We start from the raw sequence: 22,930 nt of genomic DNA, 5'->3' as shown, positions 1-22,930 counted from the left end.
CATGCACAATGTAACTTCTAACCAATCTCTAATATCTTGGCCAGTCCCTGATTTACCTGGGCAACAAAGGCAGGTCCATTACCTTGGGAAGATTTCTTTTAGAAATTCTACCTTGTCATAGCACAGGCCTTGCAGCTTTTGACTATTTCTTCTGCCAAGTCAGAGAGTCCTGTAACATAGTAATCAAAGGACCTAACCACACCTTTGAATTTCTTGGCCCCCAGGCCAAGTCAAATACTGTCCATAACTTGATAGTGCTCAGGGGTGTATCTAAAGCTGGTCTTTCTGATGTCATAATATTCTTTAGGCTCCTTGACTGCCAGGATCATTGCTCCTTGAGCCACCTGTTTGGCAGTTAGATCTGCCATCTGATTTTCTTTAGCCACAACATCTTAGGTCTTTCTCTGCAGATGTCAACAGCCCTCTCTGTCTGTATATTGCTCCGTACAGTGGCAAAAGCATACCTGCTGTCAGTGTAGACTTTTCTTTTGCCATTCATAGAGCTTGTCTCAAAGTCACAAGTTCAGCTTTCTGGGCCGACGTCCCTTCAGGGAGGCTGCTGGCCTAGATCACTTGCCTTCTGTTCACCACCATACTGCTGTCCCCACCTTCTGCTTACCTTTAACCTCAAGACTACTGTCATCAGTGTACCAGCTCGAACCCTCAGGCCAAGGCTGATCTGATCCTTCAGATCATTTCAAGTACCAGTTTCTCAGTGCAGTGATGAGTAGGTGCAGTCTCACGCAGTGGGGCAGCAGGTGGAACGAAGCGAAGGTCACTCGTTCAGTCAACAAAAAGTTCTGATGTGTCACAGGAGCGTTGGTCGTCATCCATCAGTCAGGGGGCTTTCAGATAATGCTTTCAAGAGCGTGGGATGCCATTACAGTTAGTTACTGTCCCAGAGTGAGCTTATCAGCATCCTTGACAAGCAGATTATGGCAGCAATAGCTTTCAGGCAAGAAAACCACCCACTGGCAACAGGGTGTAACTTCTTGGATAGGTAAGCCACTGGCCTTTTTCAAGGTCTTAAAGTCTGAGCAAGGACTCTTCTGGTGACCCCTGCTCTCTCTTTTACATAGAGGCTTTCTGGTGATATGGGGTTCACAAAACATCTCTCCTTTCTTGGTTAGGGGGTACAACAGGGCAGCTAAGGTTGCCAACCCAGGTATCTAGAGTCTGTAGAAGCCAGCAGTACCCAAAAATTTTCTTACTTGCCTTGGCATAGTTAGCCACTACTTCCCGTCTCGAAGGGTGTATCTCAAATAAGTAACTTCAGTCTGACACAGCTGAGTCTTTTTAGCTGAGGCTCGGTCTTCAGTTGCCCAGGTTTCCTGTCTAGATCCTGTCTTTTTCTTTCTCTCCTATCACTGCGGCCAAGATTCTAGTCAAATTTCTCTCTTGTCTAAGATCCCTCCTGTTTTCTCTTTCTTCTGCCTCCCGCCTCTCTCTCACACACACACAGTTTCTCTGCCTCTTTCACTAGATCGCATAACTGTCTCCCTCTCGTAATACACCTTCTAATCTCTGAAGTTTCTTTCTGATATTGGGAGCTGACTGCCTTATGAAAGGCCATGGCCACTGAGGCCTTCTGGGCTTCCTAGGTAAGATTAAAGGGAGTGAACCGCCTGAAGGCTTCCATAAGCCTTTCAAGGAACATTGAGGGAGGTTCGATCAGCCCCTGCATTACCTCTTACCTTAGCCAAATTAGTGGGCCCATCTTGAGGCACATTGGAGACCAGAGCCTGGCGTTAGATTTTTAAGCTCTCCTTACCTTCAGCCATGTCGCAGTCACAACTGGGGCGAGTCAAAAGGAATCCCACGTCGATCTCATTTTGTTGACAATCATCTCAAGTAGGCTGATGAGAGAACATAAGGAACTCTACCAACCCTGTGAGGTGTTGGGGATCCTGAGAAAGGGGGTGGTTAGTTTTCCAGTTATAAATACCAGCAGAGGAAAATGACCAGTACTGAAGGGTTAAAGTTTGGGCGGGTCCACCAGAGTCCGCCCGGACTCTGTGCTCTGCAGCTCCATGTACCTGCAGCGGTCCGCCTCTCGACACCCCGAGGGGTTTGGGGTTCCCTCTGCGGCTGGGGTGGAGGCTATGGATAAGGGTCAGGTTGTGGACTAGGCCACTCAGGAGGCTTCATACAACCACAATTTTGAGAAGCAAAACCAAATTTTAAACAATCTATTTTTTTTAAATGAACTCTAAAAACATTACTTGCTACAAAGTTTGGTTGTCTGTTCCTGCACACAAACACAAGAAGGTGTAGCCACCAATATATCTGTTATAAATCGGGTTTCTAGGATAAGAATTAAAACATATTTATACTTTTGAAACTATTTAGAAACAAAAATGAAATGGCCGTATACATTTGCTCATTTAAACCAAACAAAATTCTTAATTTTTCTAGCTGTAATTTCAAGAGAGGAGCACCTTGTCACCTGATGAATCCAATTTTTACAAGCACAGAGATTTTTGTAGGAAAAACAGCCATTTGTTCCCTTACCATAGAACTTTAGAAGCTGCTGGTCCCTATAAGAGCAGCGTTTATAATCAGCTCCTAGCAGGGCTTCTCCAGCCACACTAGATTCCTAACTACAGGTGCAGGGCTCCAAAGACCAATTGATACTGTTTATTTTATTTTATTTTTTACCAAATTATCCCCAGATAGTCGGAGAGTACTGCTTTTCTCAAAACCCATTCTCTCACATCTCAGGTGTAAACTATCTCTAGTCAGCGTATATCTTCGGGGGCACCGTCGGACCAGCCGACGGTTGGGCCTCCCTGGGCTTGGTGTCTGAGACCGCCACCGTTGTTTCAGAAAGTCCCAAGGCCCAAGGTTTAACCCAAGCTGGGGGATTCTGGACCAAGTCCTGCCATACGATGATATAGGGGACTTGGTTGGGATGTCCTCCGGTTTCCCGAAAAACAAGGTGCTTGACAGCAAAAATGAGAGGCATGTTAAAGGCTCCCTCTGGTGGCCAACCCACCCCGAAGGTTGGCCACTCAGAGGAGCAAAAAGTCTGCCAGGGTCTCTTCTTGACATCCACTGACAGATTGTGGGCCCTAGTCCTTACTTCAGTCCAGTGATCAAGAGTCAAAGTCAAAGGAGTTGTCACTGTCTGTCCCATCTCGAGCTCGACAATACACACCACACAAGCAGACACAAACACAAAGGAAAAAAGAAACCAAAATCGACATCGATACGTGTCGACCAGAGTCAGCCAGCCTAGAGTTAGGATGCTGACACATATTGTCAAGGAGAAAAACTATCTCTTGACTACCGCAGGGGTCCACCAGGCGTCCCTGGTCCTCCCCCTGTCCTCCCAGGACGTCTCCCAGGGCGAACGGACGGTGAGCACCTGGATACGTCTAACCTAGCCAGGCTGGTTAAGACCATCCACCACTGAGGCGAAGCCACCTGCTGAGCTGCTTCTCATCTCTCTCCTTTGAGGTTACACTGCGTGCTACCTGCCTGGGGCCGAACTGGTTCTCCAAGGTTTTCCAGAGGTAACACTAAACTTTGAATTACAAGAGTTCCTGCTAAAGGCAATTCTGACAACTTCACAAGAAACTTGGCATGACTGGGAATGGGCCTCCCCTCTCCTTTATAAAGCGTGTTTGCCAACATTAAAGTTGAGCCTTGATCAGAATCCTGCTTGGTTCCATTTTTCCATTTTTCTCTCTCTTCCACCTAGATTTCTTTTTTTTTCAGCTCCAAAATGCCTCCCAGGCTCGAACTCGGGAGCCACAGCCTGGCCCCAACAGCCAATATCAAACTGGAGAGAAACATGAAGCAATCATACTAAAATCCGGGACTTGACAAGGCTACCCACTCTCTCCCTATCTATTCATTATAGTATTCAAAGTCCTAGCCAGAACAATTACACAACAAAAGGAAGTCAAAGGGATATAAATTGGAAAGGAACAAGTCAACATATCACTATTTGCAGATGATATGATAGTTTATTAATTGATCCCCCCCCCAAATTCCACCAGAGAACTCCTAACTTAATATACAACTTCAACAAAGTCTCTGGATATAAAATAAATAAACTAATCAGTAGCCTTCGTATACTCAAGAGATAAATGGGCTGAGTAAGAAATTAGGGAAATTACACCTTTCACAATAGTCACAAACAGTATAAAATATCTTGGTGTGACTTTAACAAAACAAGTGAAAGATCTCTATGACAAGAAATTCAAGTCTCTGAAGAAAGAAATGGAAGAATACCTCAGAAGATGGAAGGATCTCCCATGCAGCTGGATTAGTATGGTTAATATAGTAAAAATGGCCATCTTGCAGAAAGCAATCTACAGATTCAAATCAATTGCCATCAAAATTCCAACTCAATGCTTTATACAGTTAGAAAGAGCAATTATCAAATTCATTTGGAATACCAAAAACCCAGGATTTCAAAAACTGTTCTCAACAATAAGAGAACTTCTGGGGAAATCACCATCCCTGACCTTAACATCTACTACAGACCAATAGTGGAAAAAACAAACAAACAAACACACAAACAAACAAAAAACCATGGTATTTCTACAGAGACAGAAAAATAGATCAAAGGAATAGAAAAGAAGACCCAAAAGTAAACCTGAATATCCACAGAGTTCCCAATGGAAGAGTAGGGAAAGGACTAAAGGAACTGAAGACATTTGCAACCGCATAGGAAGCACAACAATATCAACCAACCAGACCACCCAGATTTCCCAAGGACAAAACCACCAACCACAGAGTACACATGGAAGGACCCATGGTTCCTCTGATAAGAAGACTGCCTTATCTGGCATCAATGGGAGGGGAGGGCCTTGGTCCTGTGATGGCTTCATGCTCCAGTGTAGGGGAATGCTAGAACAGTGAGGCAGGAGTGTGTGGGAGAAAGTAGGGGGAAAGGAGGATTGGAATGGGGGGTTTGAGGAAGGAAAACTGAAACAGGAAAAGGAGATAACATTTGAAATGTAAATATATAATATACCAGTAAAAAAAAAAAAGCCGAAAAGATTTTAAAAAGATACAAATTTTATTAAAACCCTGTTTGTAATACTCAAAGTGTGGAAATAACATAGTTAAAAACAGTCTTTCATATTGTTATACTGCCAAAAAAATTTTAAAAAATTAAAAATTAAATCTTTGAAAATGTGCAACACATAGCACCATGGATGAAATTAAAATCCATCTACCAATGAAATAAACACATTCAGATTCAAATATTGTTAAGTTTCACTTATTTGAAACATGTGAAACTATTATATTACTACAACCAAGTGGAGTTGGATAATGGTTGTCAGTGGCAGGCAGAAGACTTGAATGGGATGAACCGATCAATAGAAGTATATTATTAAACAAGTTGTGTGATTTTTAGAGATCTGTCACAATGTTGTACCCATAAATAAGAATATGATATACATTTAAAAACCTATGATTACATATCTTGTTAAATCTTCTTTTCAAAATATTGTAAGATTTCACCTGTAATAAATAACATAATTTAAATAAAACTGATGATCTATATTATTTCTTTTACTTACTAGAGAATAGGCTGGCAACACTGGTCACTACTGCTTCATTTGAGTTGCTTCAGTCAAAATTTAGAATAACAGTCTTGTCTCAATTTTTCTTATATGGGATTTCCCTCTTTTCTATAGTATTTAATTCCTGGTCTTCTCTCTAGCATCTCTTTGGTGATATTGTCACTTCCCTTGATCTCCTCCCTTTGATACCATGTTCATTCAAATATCAACAAGCACATATTAACAAAAGAGATATCTCTGAACATTGAACTCTTGTATTTACTGATCCATGAAGGACATCCACATAGAGACTCCCAAAGAGTTCCCATTACTTTTTCCCTGTCTCCTACACAAATATGTACCAACAACAACTTTCCTGCTTTTGTTGACTTGTCCCAGTGACCCTACTTGTTTCATTAAAATATTTTGAGCCATTCACATCATTTGTTCAAAGTTAACATTAATATATTAGTACATCTATTGAATTTTTTGACATGTATCTGTAATCTAAAATGTTCTTATGTTAAAAGAAAAATGATTAATTAAATTGCAAATTCTACCTTTTCATAGAAAAATTTTTAAAACCTGCCTTTGGAAAGAGAAAAACTCTATGAGTGAGTGAAATTTTCCATTTTTACTTTGTTTTCTTAATAGAGCTTAAAAGTGCCAGAATATACTTAATATTAATAATATTTGTAACAGCAGGGCACACTCTACTTTAATAGCTTCAAATAGCAAATACTGTGCTACAATTATATATTTGTGGGCTTGTTATTTTAGTTAATTATATACTCGACTAGACACCATGGAAGACTCTGTCAGTTGTGGCTACAAATAAATGTTTATTTTTGTAGCTTCAGATTTTACAACATAATAAATGAACAGGAACTAAGAAAATTCAACCATTAGCCTTTGTGCGTCATCTAATGCTATGTCTTTTAATAGTATTTCTTGCTTGGCAGGTTTAATAAACAGAGTTGTTCAAGTACTTCAAAATTCACAAGACCCAGATACTTGGATTTTTATTAAAGTAATGATGTAGGAGTGTTAACTCCTATTTGACAAATGCAGTGAGCATAATTTCCTTAAAAATAAAATCTTATATAAGAATAAAATGAATTGATATATAACTTTTAGAAGTACAACAATCAAAGGAAAGTCAAAATAGATATTTTATACATAGCTGAAAATTTCATTTTGTGAAAAAACACAAAATGAGTATTCCTTACAATCATATTATAGAGCAACAAATACCAGAAATAAGGGACCATGTAATAGGAGCTCCAATCTTAAAGATTTTATTTTTAAGTACCCAGTATATGTCCTTGATGCAGTATGCTCTCATGTATATACTTGTGTGTGTTTCATATAGCTTCTTTTAAGTTGCTCTCAACATCAAAGAAGTGAGACAAATATGACCTTTAATAAAAAGACTGTGATGTTAAAATTTTGATAAAATTTTGCACAAATCACTCTCCAAGTGTCTCCCAGGAATAATTGCCACATTGAGGCTGCTGGCTAAAACTTGCTATCTAGCACTGTAATAGCTAACCATCATATTTCTCTATGTATTCCACTAAAGGATGTGGTGTCCTCGTTTACGTTTCCACATACAAAGAGGAGGTGAGTAGAGCTGGAATTGTTTGAGGAGTTTTTGGGTCTTCCCTGACTCATGAAGAAGTAAGCCAGACCTGCCACTGGAAGTTTTGTTTGACAAAGTGGCTATAGGTGTTTAAAAAATACTTAGCTTTTCCTTTTTTTAAACTTTCACACAAAATTTAAAGTTCATGTGAAGTAGAGTTTTTTAATATTTATCTTATCAAATGATGAAAAGAATAGAAAGCTCTAACACTAATAAACAACCTTGAAAAAAAATATGTTTGCCTTCATTCTTAGTTATTAGATATACTTTAAACAAAAGAGGAAAAGAAGGCAAGGATATCCACTATAATCTTATATGTTGTGTGTTATGCCTTAGGGCCTTGATAAAGGAATATGCATAGAAAAGTAAATAGATAAATATTAGAAATAAAACCATTCAAGAAGATGAATAGTGATGATTGCTGCTGCTAAACCTGAAAATCTGACTTGAAACTCCTGTACAAGGAGATAACTAACTTCAGCAAGCAGTCTTCTTGACTCCACTTTCATCTCCCCAAGTACTGTAGAAGATCGATGATAGGTGTAGGTATAGACAAATACACAGATAGATGATAGTTTATTAATATAAAAAAGAGGTTCTGTAGGTTTAAGGTAGTTAAATTGAAGGATAATAATTGGACATTATGGAGAATCTCTATTTTTCTATAGCATTTCTATGTCAGGAACACTCACAGTTTTATTTTGTTTAAACTTATTGTTCTCCTCCAGTGTCCTGACTCCAAAATGACTGTTCTTAAAATAGTTTTACTCCATTTGTTTGTTATTCACTGTCTTGATTCAGTGAATTCAAAGAATGAGAGTCCAAGACTATCATGGTCAGGACAATAGCAATAGGCAGGCTTGCATCATGGTGGAGCAGTAGCTGAGAGTAACATCCTGAGACAACAGGTATGGTGAAAGTCTTTTGAAACTTCAGTGCCTGCTCCCAGCTGACACACCTCCTCCAAGACCAGGCAGAACTCCTAACCATTTCCAAATAGTTCTACCTGTTGGAGTCCAATGTTTAAGTATATGAGCTGATGGGACCCATTCTCATGCAAATCAACAGTTTCTTGAATAGACTAGATGACTATCAATTAATGCCAAAATGACCATACATCAGTAGCTAGAGCATCTCATGAAAGCAGGCAGCTGCCAGCAAACATTGCAAAGCCTTTGGAAAGTTTACTCTAGAAGGAATTGAGTTCTCTTGCTAGAAGTTATATACAAGTGTCAGGACATAAGAGTGTGTCACCAAGAAGGAATCGTCTTACTGCAGACAAGATTTCAGATGAATGGAAATCTGAGTCATCTTGCAATATTTTTATGAAAGAGCATAATCCAGCACTGTCTAAAGAAGGAACTCTAATTTCTGACATTCCTACAAGCCAGTAGATTGCTAATATGATTACTGAAAACCTATTGTAAAAATTAGTTTTTCAATTTGACACAATATACTTGGGACTAATATAAATGTAGATTTTAATCACTAAACCATTGTCTTGCATAGTTGTAGGAGCAATATTCCAGGGAAAAACCATTGGGTACAGGAATCTTAAAACTCCTTCTCCAATAGCATTGATCTTTAATTCAGTCCTACTGACAACATTTCATGACAAAATTATTTTCAGTACATTTATGAATACTGATAAATTATGTTTTTAAGAGGAAAATGTTCTATTTTCTTTTAGGCCACTAATCTTTAGTAAGGAATTTTGTTATTTGAAGTTTTTCAGACTTGTCAAATCATCAGACATTGAAGATGATGCTATTATTTCTTTATGGGTTATTCTGATATTTTTGAAGCTCAAAATTAATTTTTGATCATTTTTGAGATTAAAATAAAATAACATAACTTTCCTTTCCTTTTCCTTACAACCTCTGATGTAACCCTTGTTTCTCTCTTTGAAATTCATGGCCTCATTTTCATGGACTCCTTTTATGTTCATACACATATATGTGTATATATTTGTATTACTGAAATAAACCTACTCAATAACATTACATAACATTACTTGTGTGCATATTTCTAGAGATTACCATTTGATATTACAAAGCCAATTGGGGTACTCTGCTCTGGGGAAGATTATTTCATTTCTCAACATTTCTTAGTTTCCTGTAGTATTTCATGTGTGATTGAGACCACCTCAGTACTCCTCCAATCACATTGGAATGTCTTTTGTTGTCCTTATCCAGTTCATAATAAATGCTTCTTGCAATAAGTGATGCCTCCAAAGAGCTTTCATAAGTAAAGTGACCACAATTAATAATCATTTTCCAGTCTCGTAAAGCTTAAGGCATGTATGACTAAAATGAAAGGCCTTCTTGTGAAAGACAAGAAGGGAGTATATTGGTTGAGTGGAATGTTAATATTCTAATGACATTGATGGCATTAGTGATTTATTTCATCGACAGAATATATAATGAGATTCATTTATCATTTTAGCCTACTCATCCATCAGTAATATATCAACCCAAGCTTTAAGCTTCCTGTTACAAATTTAAGTTTTCTTGCTGTAACTACATAGAGAAATAAAATATTGTGCTTCATTTGATTTTATTACAATTTAATAAAAATATTTTCACAAAATAAGTCCTTAAATTTCTTTTTGGCTTTGAGTATTTCAACTTATCAAGATAAATTTTTCAACACTAAATATTTAGTTCAGAAAGACAATTTCATTTTTATAGTAATATTCCTGTCTTCAAAAAATGAGGTTATTTTTTTTTAATTACTTGTGAAAATGGACAGATTTTTAATTATCTAATTGTCTGAAATTTAATCATTAACTAATATTGACAAATTTGAAATATTCATACCTTAACATTCATGAAACTACACATATAATTATGCATACACAATTAGAAATAACTAAGAGATGTTCAAATAAGTATAAATAGCTTTGACTGAAATTTCTTATTTCTGAGCTCCTAAATGATCCATTTTAGCACTGGAATGGTTGAATGAGCAGATCTCATCAGTGAAAAGAGACTAAAATATATTAGGAGAGCAGCCTCTGGACAACTAGTCAAAATTTATGACATTTATGGCAAGTACTAAGGACATGAATGACTAAGTAACAAATACAGAGTGTGTGGATAAATGGGAGACAATAGAGGATACATGGAGGTGAACCCATAAAAAGAGGTTGGAGAAAGAATAGGAAAATCATGCAAATTTCATAAGAGAGATTACAAAACTGTATTTTATGGGCATGACAGCTTTGCCAATATGCATAATGTACATGATGTATGTGCCTGAAAACAGAGGCCAGAAGAGACATTGGATCCACTAGAAATGGAGTTATAGATAACTGTAAACTTTCATGTATGTGCTGTGTCAAACCTGAGTGCTTCTGTGAGAAGAGTAAGTTCTCCTAACTGTTGAGCCATCTCTCCAGTCCTCATAAGAAATTTTTATTTTATTCTCCAAGCAATGGAACTATGACAAAACAGCCTTATTTTGAGAAATGTTCCAATTCACAAATTAGAGACAGTTTAAATTTGCAGTATGGACCAGAAATAAAATGTAGGTAAGTAATCTCAGTCATTCTGGATAACAAAAGTGTTAGAGTTTTATAGAGTTTATTATTCAAGTGAATAGATGCCTGGATACATACAGAATTTTAGACATTAAATTTTGAAGTGCTATTATATAAAATTGTACCTAATTCCTTATATCACAACTTACAGTGTTACTATTTGTTTTGTGAATATAATATTAATAAGGTCAAACCACAAATATTTCTTTTTTTCTTGTTGCTGTTTTGTTTTTTGTTTTTCAGTCTATTTTATGTGAAAATCCAGAAACTTTGGAGTACATTTATGTAGTATAGAGTACTGCTATTTTCTTTATAACTTAAAATTTTCAGGAATAGCCCAGTCGGAGGACAGTGACCTGCCCTGCAGGGAACGCCATCTTGGCTCCGGGACTCCGCCGAGCTTAGTCTCTACAGGTCAGAGTGGGGACCACGGGGGCAGACGGCTTCTGGGACAGGCGGGAGCCACAGAGCCGCTGAGGCAGCACCCTTTTGGGGCCGCAGACATCCGGCACCCTCCCAGTCGGAGGACAGTGACCTGCCCTGCAGGGAGCGCCATCTTGGCTCCGGGACTCCGCCGAGCTTAGTCTCTACAGGTCAGAGTGGGGACCACGGGGGCAGACGGCTTCTGGGACAGGCAGGAGCCACAGAGCCGCTGAGGCAGCACCCTTTTGGGGCCGCAGACTTCCGGCACCCTCCCAGCCGGAGGACAGAGACCTGCCCTGCAGAGAGTGCCATCTTGGCTCCGGGACTCCACCGAACTTAGTCTACAGGTTAGAGTGAGGACCACAGAGGCAGACAGCTTCTGGGACAGGCGGGAGCCACAGAGCCGCTGAGGCAGCACCCTTTTGGGGCCGCAGACATCCGGCACCCTCCCAGTCGGAGGACAGTGACCTGCCCTGCAGGGAACGCCATCTTGACTCCGGGACTCCGCCAAGCTTAGTCTCTACAGGTCAGAGTGGGGACCACGGGGGCAGACGGCTTCTGGGACAGGCGGGAGCCACAGAGCTGCTGAGGCAGCACCCTTTAGGGGCCGCAGACATCCAGCACCCTCCCAGTCGGAGGACAGTGACCTGCCCTGCAGGGAGCACCATCTTGGCTCCGGGACTCCGCCGAACTTAGTCTGTACAGGTCAGAGTGAGGACCACAGAGGCAGACAGCTTCTGGGACAGGCGGGAGCCACAGAACCGCTGAGGCAGCACCCTTTTGGGGCCGCAGACATCCGACACCCTCCCAGCCGGAGAACAGTGACCTGCCCTGCAGGGAGCGCCATCTTGGCTCCGGGACTCCGCCGAACTTAGTCTGTACAGGTCTGCTGACAGAGGATACTCAGAATCCCCAGAAGAACAACCTCTGAACAGAGACAACTATAACAACTCCAGAGATTACCAGATGGCGAGAGGTAAAGGTAAGAATCTTACTAACAGAAACCAAGACCACTCACCATCATCAGGACCCAGCACTCCCACTTCGCCCAGTCCAGGGCACCCCAACACACCTGAAAAACTAGACCTGGATTTAAAAGCATATCTCATGATGATGGTAGAGGACATCAAGAAGGACTTTAAAGAACTACAGGAGAACATGGCTAAAGAGTTACAAGTCCTTAAAGAAAAACAGGAAAACACAACCAAACTGGTAGAAGTCCTTAAAGAGAAACAGGAAAACACATCCAATCAGATGATGGAAATGAACAAAACCATACTAGACCTAAAAAGGGAAGTAGACACAATAAAGAAAACCCAAAATGAGGCAACACTGGAGATAGAAACCCTAGGAAAGAAATCTGGAACCATAGATGCAAGCATCAGCAACAGAATACAAGAGATGGAAGAGAGAATCTCAGGTGCAGAAGATTCCATAGAGAACATGGGCACAACAATCAAGGAAAATGGAAAATGCAAAAAGATACTAACTCAAAACATCCAGAAAATACAGGACACAATGAGAAGACCAAACCTACGGATAATAGGAGTGGATGAGAATGAAGATTTTCAACTCAAAGGACCAGCAAACATCTTCAACAAAATTATAGAAGAAAACTTCCCAAATCTAAAGAAAGAGATGCCCATGAACATACAAGAAGCCTACAGAACTCCAAATAGGCTGGACCAGAAAAGAAATACCTCCCGACACATAATAATCAGAACAACAAATGCACTAAATAAAGATAGAATACTAAAAGCAGTAAGAGAAAAAGGCCAAGTAACATATAAAGGCAAGCCTATCAGAATTACACCAGATTTTTCACCAGAGACTATGAAAGCTAGAAGATCCTGGACAGATGTTATACAGACACTAAAAGAACACAAATTCCAGCCCAAGCTACTATACCCAGCCAAACTCTCAATTAACATAGATGGAGAAACCAAAGTATTCCACGACAAAGCCAAATTCACACATTATCTCTCCACGAATCCAGCCCTTCAAAGGATAATAACAGAAAAAAACCAATACAAGGACAGGAACCACGCCCTAGAAACAACAAGAAGGTAATCCCTCAACAAACCTAAAAGAAGACAGCCACAAGAACAGAATGCCAACTTTAACAACAAAAATAACAGGAAACAACAATTACTTTTCCTTAATATCTCTTAATATCAATGGACTCAACTCCCCGATAAAAAGACATAGACTAACAAACTGGCTACACAAACAAGACCCAACATTTTGCTGCTTACAAGAAACTCATCTCAGAGAAAAAGATAGACACTACCTCAGAATGAAAGGCTGGAAAACAATTTTCCAAGCAAATGGTCTGAAGAAACAAGCTGGAGTAGCCATTCTAATATCAGATAAGATTGACTTCCAACCCAAAGTCATCAAAAAAGACAGGGAGGGGCACTTCATACTCATCAAAGGTAAAATCCTCCAAGAGGAACTATCAATCCTGAATATCTATGCTCCAAATACAAAGGCAGCCTCATTCATTAAAGAAACTTTAGTAAATCTCAAAGCACACATTGCACCTCATACAATAATAGTGGGAGACTTCAACACACCACTTTCACCAATGGACAGATCATGGAAACAGAAACTAAACAGGGACACAGTGAAACTAACAGAAGTTATGGATCAAATGGATCTGGCAGATATCTACAGAACATTTTACCCTAAAACAAAAGGATACACCTTCTTCTCAGCACCTCATGGTACCTTCTCCAAAATTGACCACGTAATTGGGCACAAAACAGGACTCAACAGATACAAAAACATTGAAATTGTCCCATGCATCCTATCAGATCACCATGGACTAAGGCTGATCTTCAATAACAAAATAAATAATAGAAAGCCAACCTTCACGTGGAAACTGAACAACACTCTTCTCAATGATACCTTGGTCAAGGAAGGAATAAAGAAAGAAATTAAGGACTTCTTAGAGTTCAATGAAAATGAAGCCACAACATACCCAAACTTATGGGACGCAATGAAAGCATTTCTAAGAGGAAAACTCATAGCTCTGAGTGCCTCCAAAAGGAAACTAGAAAGAGTACACATTAGCAGCTTGACAACACACCTAAAAGCACTAGAACAAAAGGAAGCAAATTCACCCAAGAGGAGTAGACGGCAGGAAATAATCAAACTCAGGGGTGAAATCAACCAAGTGGAAACAAGAAAAACTATTCAAAGAATAAACCAATCAAGGAGCTGGTTCTTTGAGAAAATCAACAAGATAGATAAACCCTTAGCCAGACTCACTAGAGGGCACAGGGAAAGCATCCTAATTAACAAAATCAGAAATGAAAAAGGAGACATAACAACAGATCCTGAAGACATACAAAACACCATCAGATCCTTCTACCAAAGGCTATACTCAACAAAACTGGAGAACCTGGATGAAATGGAGAAGTTCCTAGACAGATACCAGGTACCAAAGTTGAATCAAGATCAGGTTAATGATCTAAACAGCCCTATATCCCCCAAAGAAATAGAAGCAGTCATTAATAGTCTCCCAACCAAAAAAAGCCCAGGACCAGATGGGTTTAGTGCAGAGTTCTATCAGACCTTCAAAGAAGATCTAATCCCAGTTCTTCACAAACTATTCCACAAAATAGAAACAGAAGGTACTCTACCCAACTCATTCTATGAAGCCACAATTACTCTGATACCTAAACCACAAAAAGACCCAACAAAGATAGAAAACTTCAGACCAATATCCCTTATGAATATTGATGCAAAAATCCTCAATAAAGTTCTTGCTAACCGAATCCAAGAACACATCAAAACAATCATCCATCCTGACCAAGTAGGTTTCATCCCAGGGATGCAGGGATGGTTCAATATACGGAAATCCATCAACGTAATCCAGTATATAAACAAACTCAAAGACAAAAACCACATGGTCATCTCGTTAGATGCGGAAAAAGCATTTGACAAGATCCAACACCCATTCATGATAAAAGTCTTGGAAAGATCAGGAATTCAAGGCCCATACCTAAACATGATAAAAGCAATCTACAGCAAACCAGTAGCCAACATCAAAGTAAATGGTGAGAAGCTTGAGCAATCCCTCTAAAATCAGGGACTAGACAAGGCTGTCCACTTTCTCCATACCTATTCAACATTGTACTTGAAGTCCTAGCCAGAGCAATTCGACAACAAAAGGAGATCAAAGGGATACAAATTGGAAAAGATGAAGTCAAAATATCACTTTTTGCAGATGATATGATAGTATATATAAGTGACCCTAAAAATTCCACCAGAGAACTCCTAAGCCTGATAAACAGCTTCGGTGAAGTAGCTGGATATAAAATTAACTCAAACAAATCAATGGCCTTTCTCTACACAAAGAATAAACAGGCTGAGAAAGAAATTAGGGAAACAACACCCTTCTCAATAGTCACAAATAATATAAAATATCTTGGCGTGACTCTAACTAAGGAAGTGAAAGATCTGTATAATAAAAACTTCAAGTCTCTGAAGAAAGAAATTATAGAAGATCTCAGAAGATGGAAAGATCTCCCATGCTCATGGATTGGCAGGATCAACATTGTAAAAATGGCTATCTTGCCAAAAGCAATCTACAGATTCAATGCAATCCCCATCAAAATTCCAAATCAATTCTTCAACGAATTAGAAAGTGCAATCTGCAAATTCATCTGGAATAACAAAAAACCTAGGATAGCAAAAACTCTTCTCAAGGATAAAAGAACCTCTGGTGGAATCACCATGCCGGACCTAAAGCTCTACTACAGAGCAATTGTGATAAAAACTGCATGGTACTGGTATAGTGACAGACAAATAGACCAATGGAATAGAATTGAAGACCCAGAAATGAACCCACACACCTATGGTCACTTGATCTTCGACAAGGGAGCTAAAAACATCCAGTGGAAGAAAGACAGCATTTTCAACAAATGGTGCTGGCACAACTGGTTGTTAACATGTAGAAGAATGCGAATCGATCCATTCCTATCTCCTTGTACTAAGGTCAAGTCTAAGTGGATCAAGGAACTTCACATAAAACCAGAGACACTGAAACTTATAGAGGAGAAAGTGGGGAAAAGCCTTGAAGATATGGGCAGAGGGGAAAAATTCCTGAATAGAACAGTAATGGCTTGTGCTGTAAGATCGAGAATTGACAAGTGGGACCTCATGAAACTACAAAGCTTCTGCAAGGCTAAAGACACCATCAATAAGACAAAAAAACCACCAACAGATTGGGAAAGGATCTTCACCTATCATAAATCAGATAAGGGACTAATATCCAATATATATAAAGAACTCAAGAAGGTGGACTCCAGAAAGTCAAATAACCCCATTAAAAAATGGGGCTCAGAACTGAACAAAGAATTCTCGCCTGAGGAATACCGAATGGCAGAGAAACACCTGAAAAAATGTTCAACATCCTTAATCATCAGGGAAATGCAAATCAAAACAACCCTGAGATTCCACCTCACACCAGTCAGAATGGCTAAGATCAAAAATTCAGGTGACAGCAGTTGCTGGCGAGGATGTGGAGAAAGAGGAACACTCCTCCATTGTTGGTGGGATTGCAAGCTTGTACAACCACTCTGGAAATCAGTCTGGCGGTTCCTCAGAAAATTGGACATAGTACTACCAGAGGATCCAGCAATACCTCTCCTGGGCATATATCCAGAAGATGTCCCAACCGGTAAAAAGGACACATGTTCCACTATGTTCATAGCAGCCCTATTTATAATAGCCAGAAGCTGGAAAGAACCCAGATGTCTCTCAACAGAGGAATGGATACAGAAATTATGGTACATTTACACAATGGAGTACTACTCAGCTATTAAAAAGAATGAATTTATGAAATTCCTAGCCAAATGGATGGACCTGGAGGGCATCATCTTGAGTGAAGTAACACAATCACAAAAGAACTCACACAATATGTATTCACTGATAAGTGGATATTAGCCCAAAACTTAGGATACCCAAGATTTAAGATACAATTTGCTAAACGCATGAAACTCAAGAAGAATGAAGACCAAAGTTTGGACACTGTGCACCTTCTCAGAATTGGGAACAAAACACCCAGGGAAGGAGTTACAGAGATAAAGTTCGTAGCGGTGATGAAAGGATGGACCATTTAGAGACTGCCGTACCCAGGGATCCATCCCATAATCAACTTCTAAACGCTGACACCATTGCATACACTAGCAAGATTTTGCTGAAAGGACCCAAATATAGCTGTCTCTTGTGAGACGATGCTGGGGCCTAGCAAACACAGGAGTGGATGTTCAGAGTCAGCTATTGGATGTATCACAGGGCTCCCAATGGAGAAGCTAGAGTAAGTACCCAAGGAGCTAAAGGGATCTGCAACCCTATTGTTGGAACAACATGATGTACTAACTAGAACCCCGGAGCTCTTGTCTCTAGCTGCATATGTATCGAAAGATGGCCTAGTCAGCCATCAATGGAAAGAGAGGCCCATTGGACTTGCAAACTTTATATGCCCCAATATAGGGGAATGCCAGGGCCAAAAGAATGGGAATGGGTGGGTAGGGAAGTGGGGGGGTGCTATGGGGGACTTTTGGGATAGCATTGGAAACGTAATTGAGGAAAATATGTAATAAAAATATTAAAAAATATATATATTTAAAAAAATTTCAGGAATAATAGATTTTTCTTTATTTATTTTTATTAGATATTTTCTTTATTTACATTTCAGATGTTATCCCCTTTCCTCATTTTTTCCTCCCAAAACTCCCTTTCCCAACCCCTTCCCCCCACTCCAGCTTCCTTGTCCTGGGATTCCCCTACACTGGAGCATCAAGCTTTCACAGGACCAAGGGCCTCTCCTCCCATTGATGACTCACAAGGCCATCGTCTGCTACATATGCAGCTGAAGCCTTGAGTCTCTCCTTGTGTACTCTTTGGTTGGTGGTTTAGTCCCTGGGAACTCTGGGGTTACTGGCTAGTTGATATTGTTGTTCATCCTATGGGGCTGCAACCCCCTTCAGCTCCTTGGGTCCTTTCTCTAGCTCCTACGTTAGGGACCCTGTGATGAGTGGACTAAACCCTGTTGCTTTTGATCTGATGAATTTAACATTATGATAACAAAGTTCATGAAACAAAATACATTCACAAAATGTGCACTTTTGAATGTTCCCATGTTTAATGCATATTGTTAGATGTCAGTTAATTCTATTATTTCTGTTTGTATCAAGGTATTTTAAATTTAGAGAAATAAAAATGAGAATTATTAAATTATGGATAGACATATCAATTCTTTGGGTTATATTCTCCCATTATTTCTTTGACTTTCTATTTATTTATTTATTTATTTATTTATTTTTAATTAGATATTTTTTATTTACATATCAAATGTTATCCTGAAAGTTCCCTATACCCTCCCTCCACCCTACTCCCCTAGCCACCCATTCCTATTCCTTGGGTATGGCATTACCCTGTACAGGGGCATATAAAATTTGCAATACCAAGGGGCCTCGCTTCCCAATGATGGCCGACTAGGCCATCTTCTGCTACATATGCAGCTAGAGACAGGAGCTCTGGGGGGTAAGGTTTAGTTTATATTGTTGTTCTACCTAGAGGGTTGCAGACCCCTTCAGTTCCTTGGCTGCTTTCTCTAGATTCTCCATTGGGGGCCCTGTGTTCCAACCTATAGATGACTGTGAGCAGCCACTTCTGTATTTGCCAGGCACTGGCATAGCCTCATAGGAGACAGCTATATCAGGGTCCCTTCAGCAAAATCTTGCTGGCATATACAATAGTGTCTGGGTTTGGTAGGTGAATATGAGATGGATCTCCGGGTGGGGTAGTTTCTGAATAGCCCATCCCTTCGTCTTAGCTCCAAACTTTGTCTCTGTAACTCCATTCATGGTTCTTTGGTTCCCTATTCTAAGGAGGAATGAAGTATCAACACATTGGTCTTCCCTCTTCCTGATTTTCTTGTGTTTTACAAATTATATCTTGGGTATTCTAAGTTTCTGGGCTAATATCCACTTCTCAGTGATATTAATCTAATGATTTCTAATGAAATCTCATGATTTCTTTTGATATTGGGTTACGTCACTAAGGATGATATCCTCCCGATACATTCATTTGCCAAAGAATTTCATAAATTCATTGTTTTTAATAGCTGAGTAGTACTTCATTGTGTAAATTTACCACATTTTCTATATCCATTCCTCTGTTGAGAGACATTTGGGTTCTCTCCAACTTCAGGCTATTATAAATAAGGCTGCTATGAACATAGTGGAGCATGTGTTCTTATTACCATTTGGAACATCTTCTGGGTATATGCCCAAGAGAGATATTGCTGGATCTTCTGGTAGTACTATGGCCAATTTTCTGAGGAACCACCAGACTGACTTCCAGAGTGATTGTACAAGCTTGCAATTCCACCAAAAATGGAGGAGTGTTCCTCTTTCTCCACATCCTCGCCAGCATCTGCTGTCAAACAAATTGTTGATCTTAGCCACTCTGAATGGTGTGAGGTAGAATTTCCAGGTTGTTTTGATTTGCATTTCCCTGATGATTAATGATGTTGAATTTTTTTTTTAGGTGCTTCTAGGCCATTTGGTATTCCTCAGTTGAGAATTCTTTGTTTATCTCTGTACCCCATTTTTTAAATGTGGCTAATTGAATTTCTGGAGTTCAGCTTCTTGAGTTCTTTGTATATATTGGATATTAGTCCCCTATCAGATTTAGGATAAGTAAAAATCCTTTCCCAATCTGTTGGTGACATTTTTGTCTTACTGATAGTGTCTTTTGCCTTACAGAAGCTTGGCAATTTTAAGAGGATCCATTTGTCAATGCTTAATTTTACAGCACAAGCCATTGCTGTTCTGCTCAGGAATTTTTCCCCTGTGCACATATCTTCAAGGCTTTTCCCCACTTTTGCCTCTATTAATTTCAGTGTCTCTGGTATTATGTAGAGTTCTTTGATACACTTAGACTTAAGCTATGTTCAAGGAGATAAGAATGGATCAATTCGCATTCTTCTACATGATAACCACCAGTTGTGCCAGCACCATTTGTTGAAAATACTGTCTTTTTTCCATAGGATGTTTTTAGCTCCCTTGTCAAAGATCAAATGACCATAGGAGTGTGGATTCATTTCTGGGTCTTCAATTCTATTCCATTGATCTACTTATCTGTTGCTGTACCAGTACCATGCAGTTTTTATCACAATTGTTCTGTAGTACAGCTTAATGTCAGGCATGGTGATTCCACCAGAGGCTGTTTTATTGTTGAGAATACTTTTTGCTATCCTAGGTTTTTTTATTATTTCACATGAATTTACAAATTGCTCTTTCTATCTCGGTGAAGAATTGAGTTGGAATTTTGATGGGGATTGCATTGAATCTGTAATTTGCTTTCGGCAGGTTAGCCATTTTTACTATATTAATCCTGCAAATCCATGAGCATGGGAGATCTTTCTATCTTCTGAGATCTTCAATTTCTTTCTTCAGAGACTTAAGTTCTTATCATACAGATCTTTCACTTTCCTAGTTAGAGTCACACCAATGTATTTTATATTATTTGAGACTATTTTGAAGGGTGCTGTTTGCTTAATTTCTTTCTCAGTCTGGTTACCCTTTGTGTAGAGAAAGGCCATTGACTTGTTTGAGTTAATTTTATATCCAGCTACTTTCACTGAAGCTGTTTATCAGGTACAGGGGTTCTCTGGTGGAATTTTTGGGGTCACTTATATATATTATCATATCATCTGCAAATAGTGATATTTTGACTTCTTCCTTTCCAATTTGTATCCCCTTGATCTCCTTTTGTTGTCGAATTGCTCTGGCTAGGACTTCAAGTACTATATTGAATAGGTAGGGAGAAAGTAGGCAGCCTTGTCTAGTCCCTGATTTTAGTGGGATTGCTTCAAGTTTCTACCCATTTAGTTTGATGTTGGCTACTGGTTTGCTGTATATTTCTTTTATTATGTATGAATTACTGATCTTTCCAAGGCTTTTTATCATGAATGGGTGTTGGATTTTTGTCAAATGCTTTCTCAGTGTCTAACGAGATGATCATGTGGTTTTTGTCTTTGAGTTTGTTTATATACTGGATTACGTTGATGGATTTCCGTATATTGAACCATCCCTGCATCCCTGGGATGAAACCTACTTGGTCAGGATGGATGATTGTTTTGATGTGTTCTTGGATTCGGTTAGCAAGAACTTTATTGAGGATTTTTGCATCAATATTCATAAGGGATATTGGTCTGAAGTTTTCTATCTTTGTTGGGTCTTTTTGTGGTTTAGGTATCAGAGTAATTGTGGCTTCATAGAATGAGTTGGGTAGAGTACCTTCTGTTTCTATTTTGTGGAATAGTTTGTGAAGAACTGGGATTAGATCTTCTTTGAAGGTCTGATAGAACTCTGCACTAAACCCATCTGGTCCTGGGCTTTTTTTGGTTGGGAAACTATTAATGACTGCTTCTATTTCTTTGGGGGATATAGGGCTGTTTAGATCATTAACCTGATCTTGATTCAACTTTGGTACCTGGTATCTGTCTAGGAACTTCTCCATTTCATCCAGGTTCTCCAGTTTTGTTGAGTATAGCCTTTGGTAGAAAGATATGATGGTGTTTTGTATGTCTTCAGGATCTGTTGTTATGTCTCCTTTTTCATTTCTGATTTTGTTAATTAGAATGCTTTCCCTGTGCCCTCTAGTGAGTCTGGCTAAGGGTTTATCTATCTTGTTGATTTTCTCAAAGAACCAGCTCCTTGATTGGTTGATTCTTTGAATAGTTCTTCTTGTTTCCAATTGGTTGATTTCGCCCCTGAGTTTGATTATTTCCTGCCATCTACTCCTCTTGGGTGAATTTGCTTCCTTTTGTTCTAGTGCTTTTAGGTGTGTTGTCAAGCTGCTAATGTGTGCTCTCTCTAGTTTCTTTTTGGAGGCACTCAGGGCTATAAGTTTTCCTCTTAGGACTGCCTTCATTGTGTCCCATAAGTTTGGGTATGTGTGGCTTCATTTTCACTAAACTCTAAAAAGCCTTTAATTTCTTTTTTTATTTCATCTTTGACCAAGGAATCATTGAGTAGAGTGTTTTTCAGTTTCCATGTGAATGTTGGCTTTCTATTATTTATGTTGCTATTGAAGATCAGCCTTAGTCTGTAGTAATCAGATAGGATGCATGGGATAATTTCAATATTTTTGTATCTGTGGAGGCCTGTTTTGTGACCAATTATATGGTCAACTTTGGAGGAGGTAACATGTGGCACTGAGAAGAAGGTATATCCTTTTGTTTTAGGATAAAATGTTCTGTCGATATCTATTAAATCCATTTGTTTCATAACTTCTGTTAGTGTCTATGTGTCTTGGTTTAGTTTCTGTTTCCAGGATCTGTCCATTGGTGAGAGTGGGGTGTTGAAGTCTCCAACTATTATTGTGTGAGGTGCAATGTGTTCTTTGAGCTTTACTAAAGTTTCTTTAATGAAAATTGCTGCCCTTGTATTTGGAGAATAGATATCCAGAATTCAGAGTTCATCTTCGTAGATTTTACATTTGATGAGTATGAAGTGCATCCCCCCCCCGTCTTTTTTGATAATTTTGGGTTCGAAGTCAATTTTATTCGATATTAGAATGGCTACTCCAGCTTGCTCTTTGGACCATTTGCTTGGAAAGATTGTTTTCCAGCCCTTTACTCTGAGGTAGTGTCTGTCTTTTTCCCTGAGGTGGGTTTCCTGTAAGCAGCAAAATGTTGGATCCTGTTTCTGTAGCCAGTCTATTAGTCTATGTCATTTTATAGGAGTTTGAGTCCATTGATGTTAAGAGAAATTAAAG

Source organism: Mus caroli, unplaced genomic scaffold, assembly GCF_978045245.1.
Source record: "Mus caroli unplaced genomic scaffold, Mus_caroli_1 scaffold_7, whole genome shotgun sequence".
Taxonomy (NCBI): Eukaryota; Metazoa; Chordata; class Mammalia; order Rodentia; family Muridae; genus Mus; species Mus caroli.
This window is presented reverse-complemented; position numbering follows the sequence as displayed.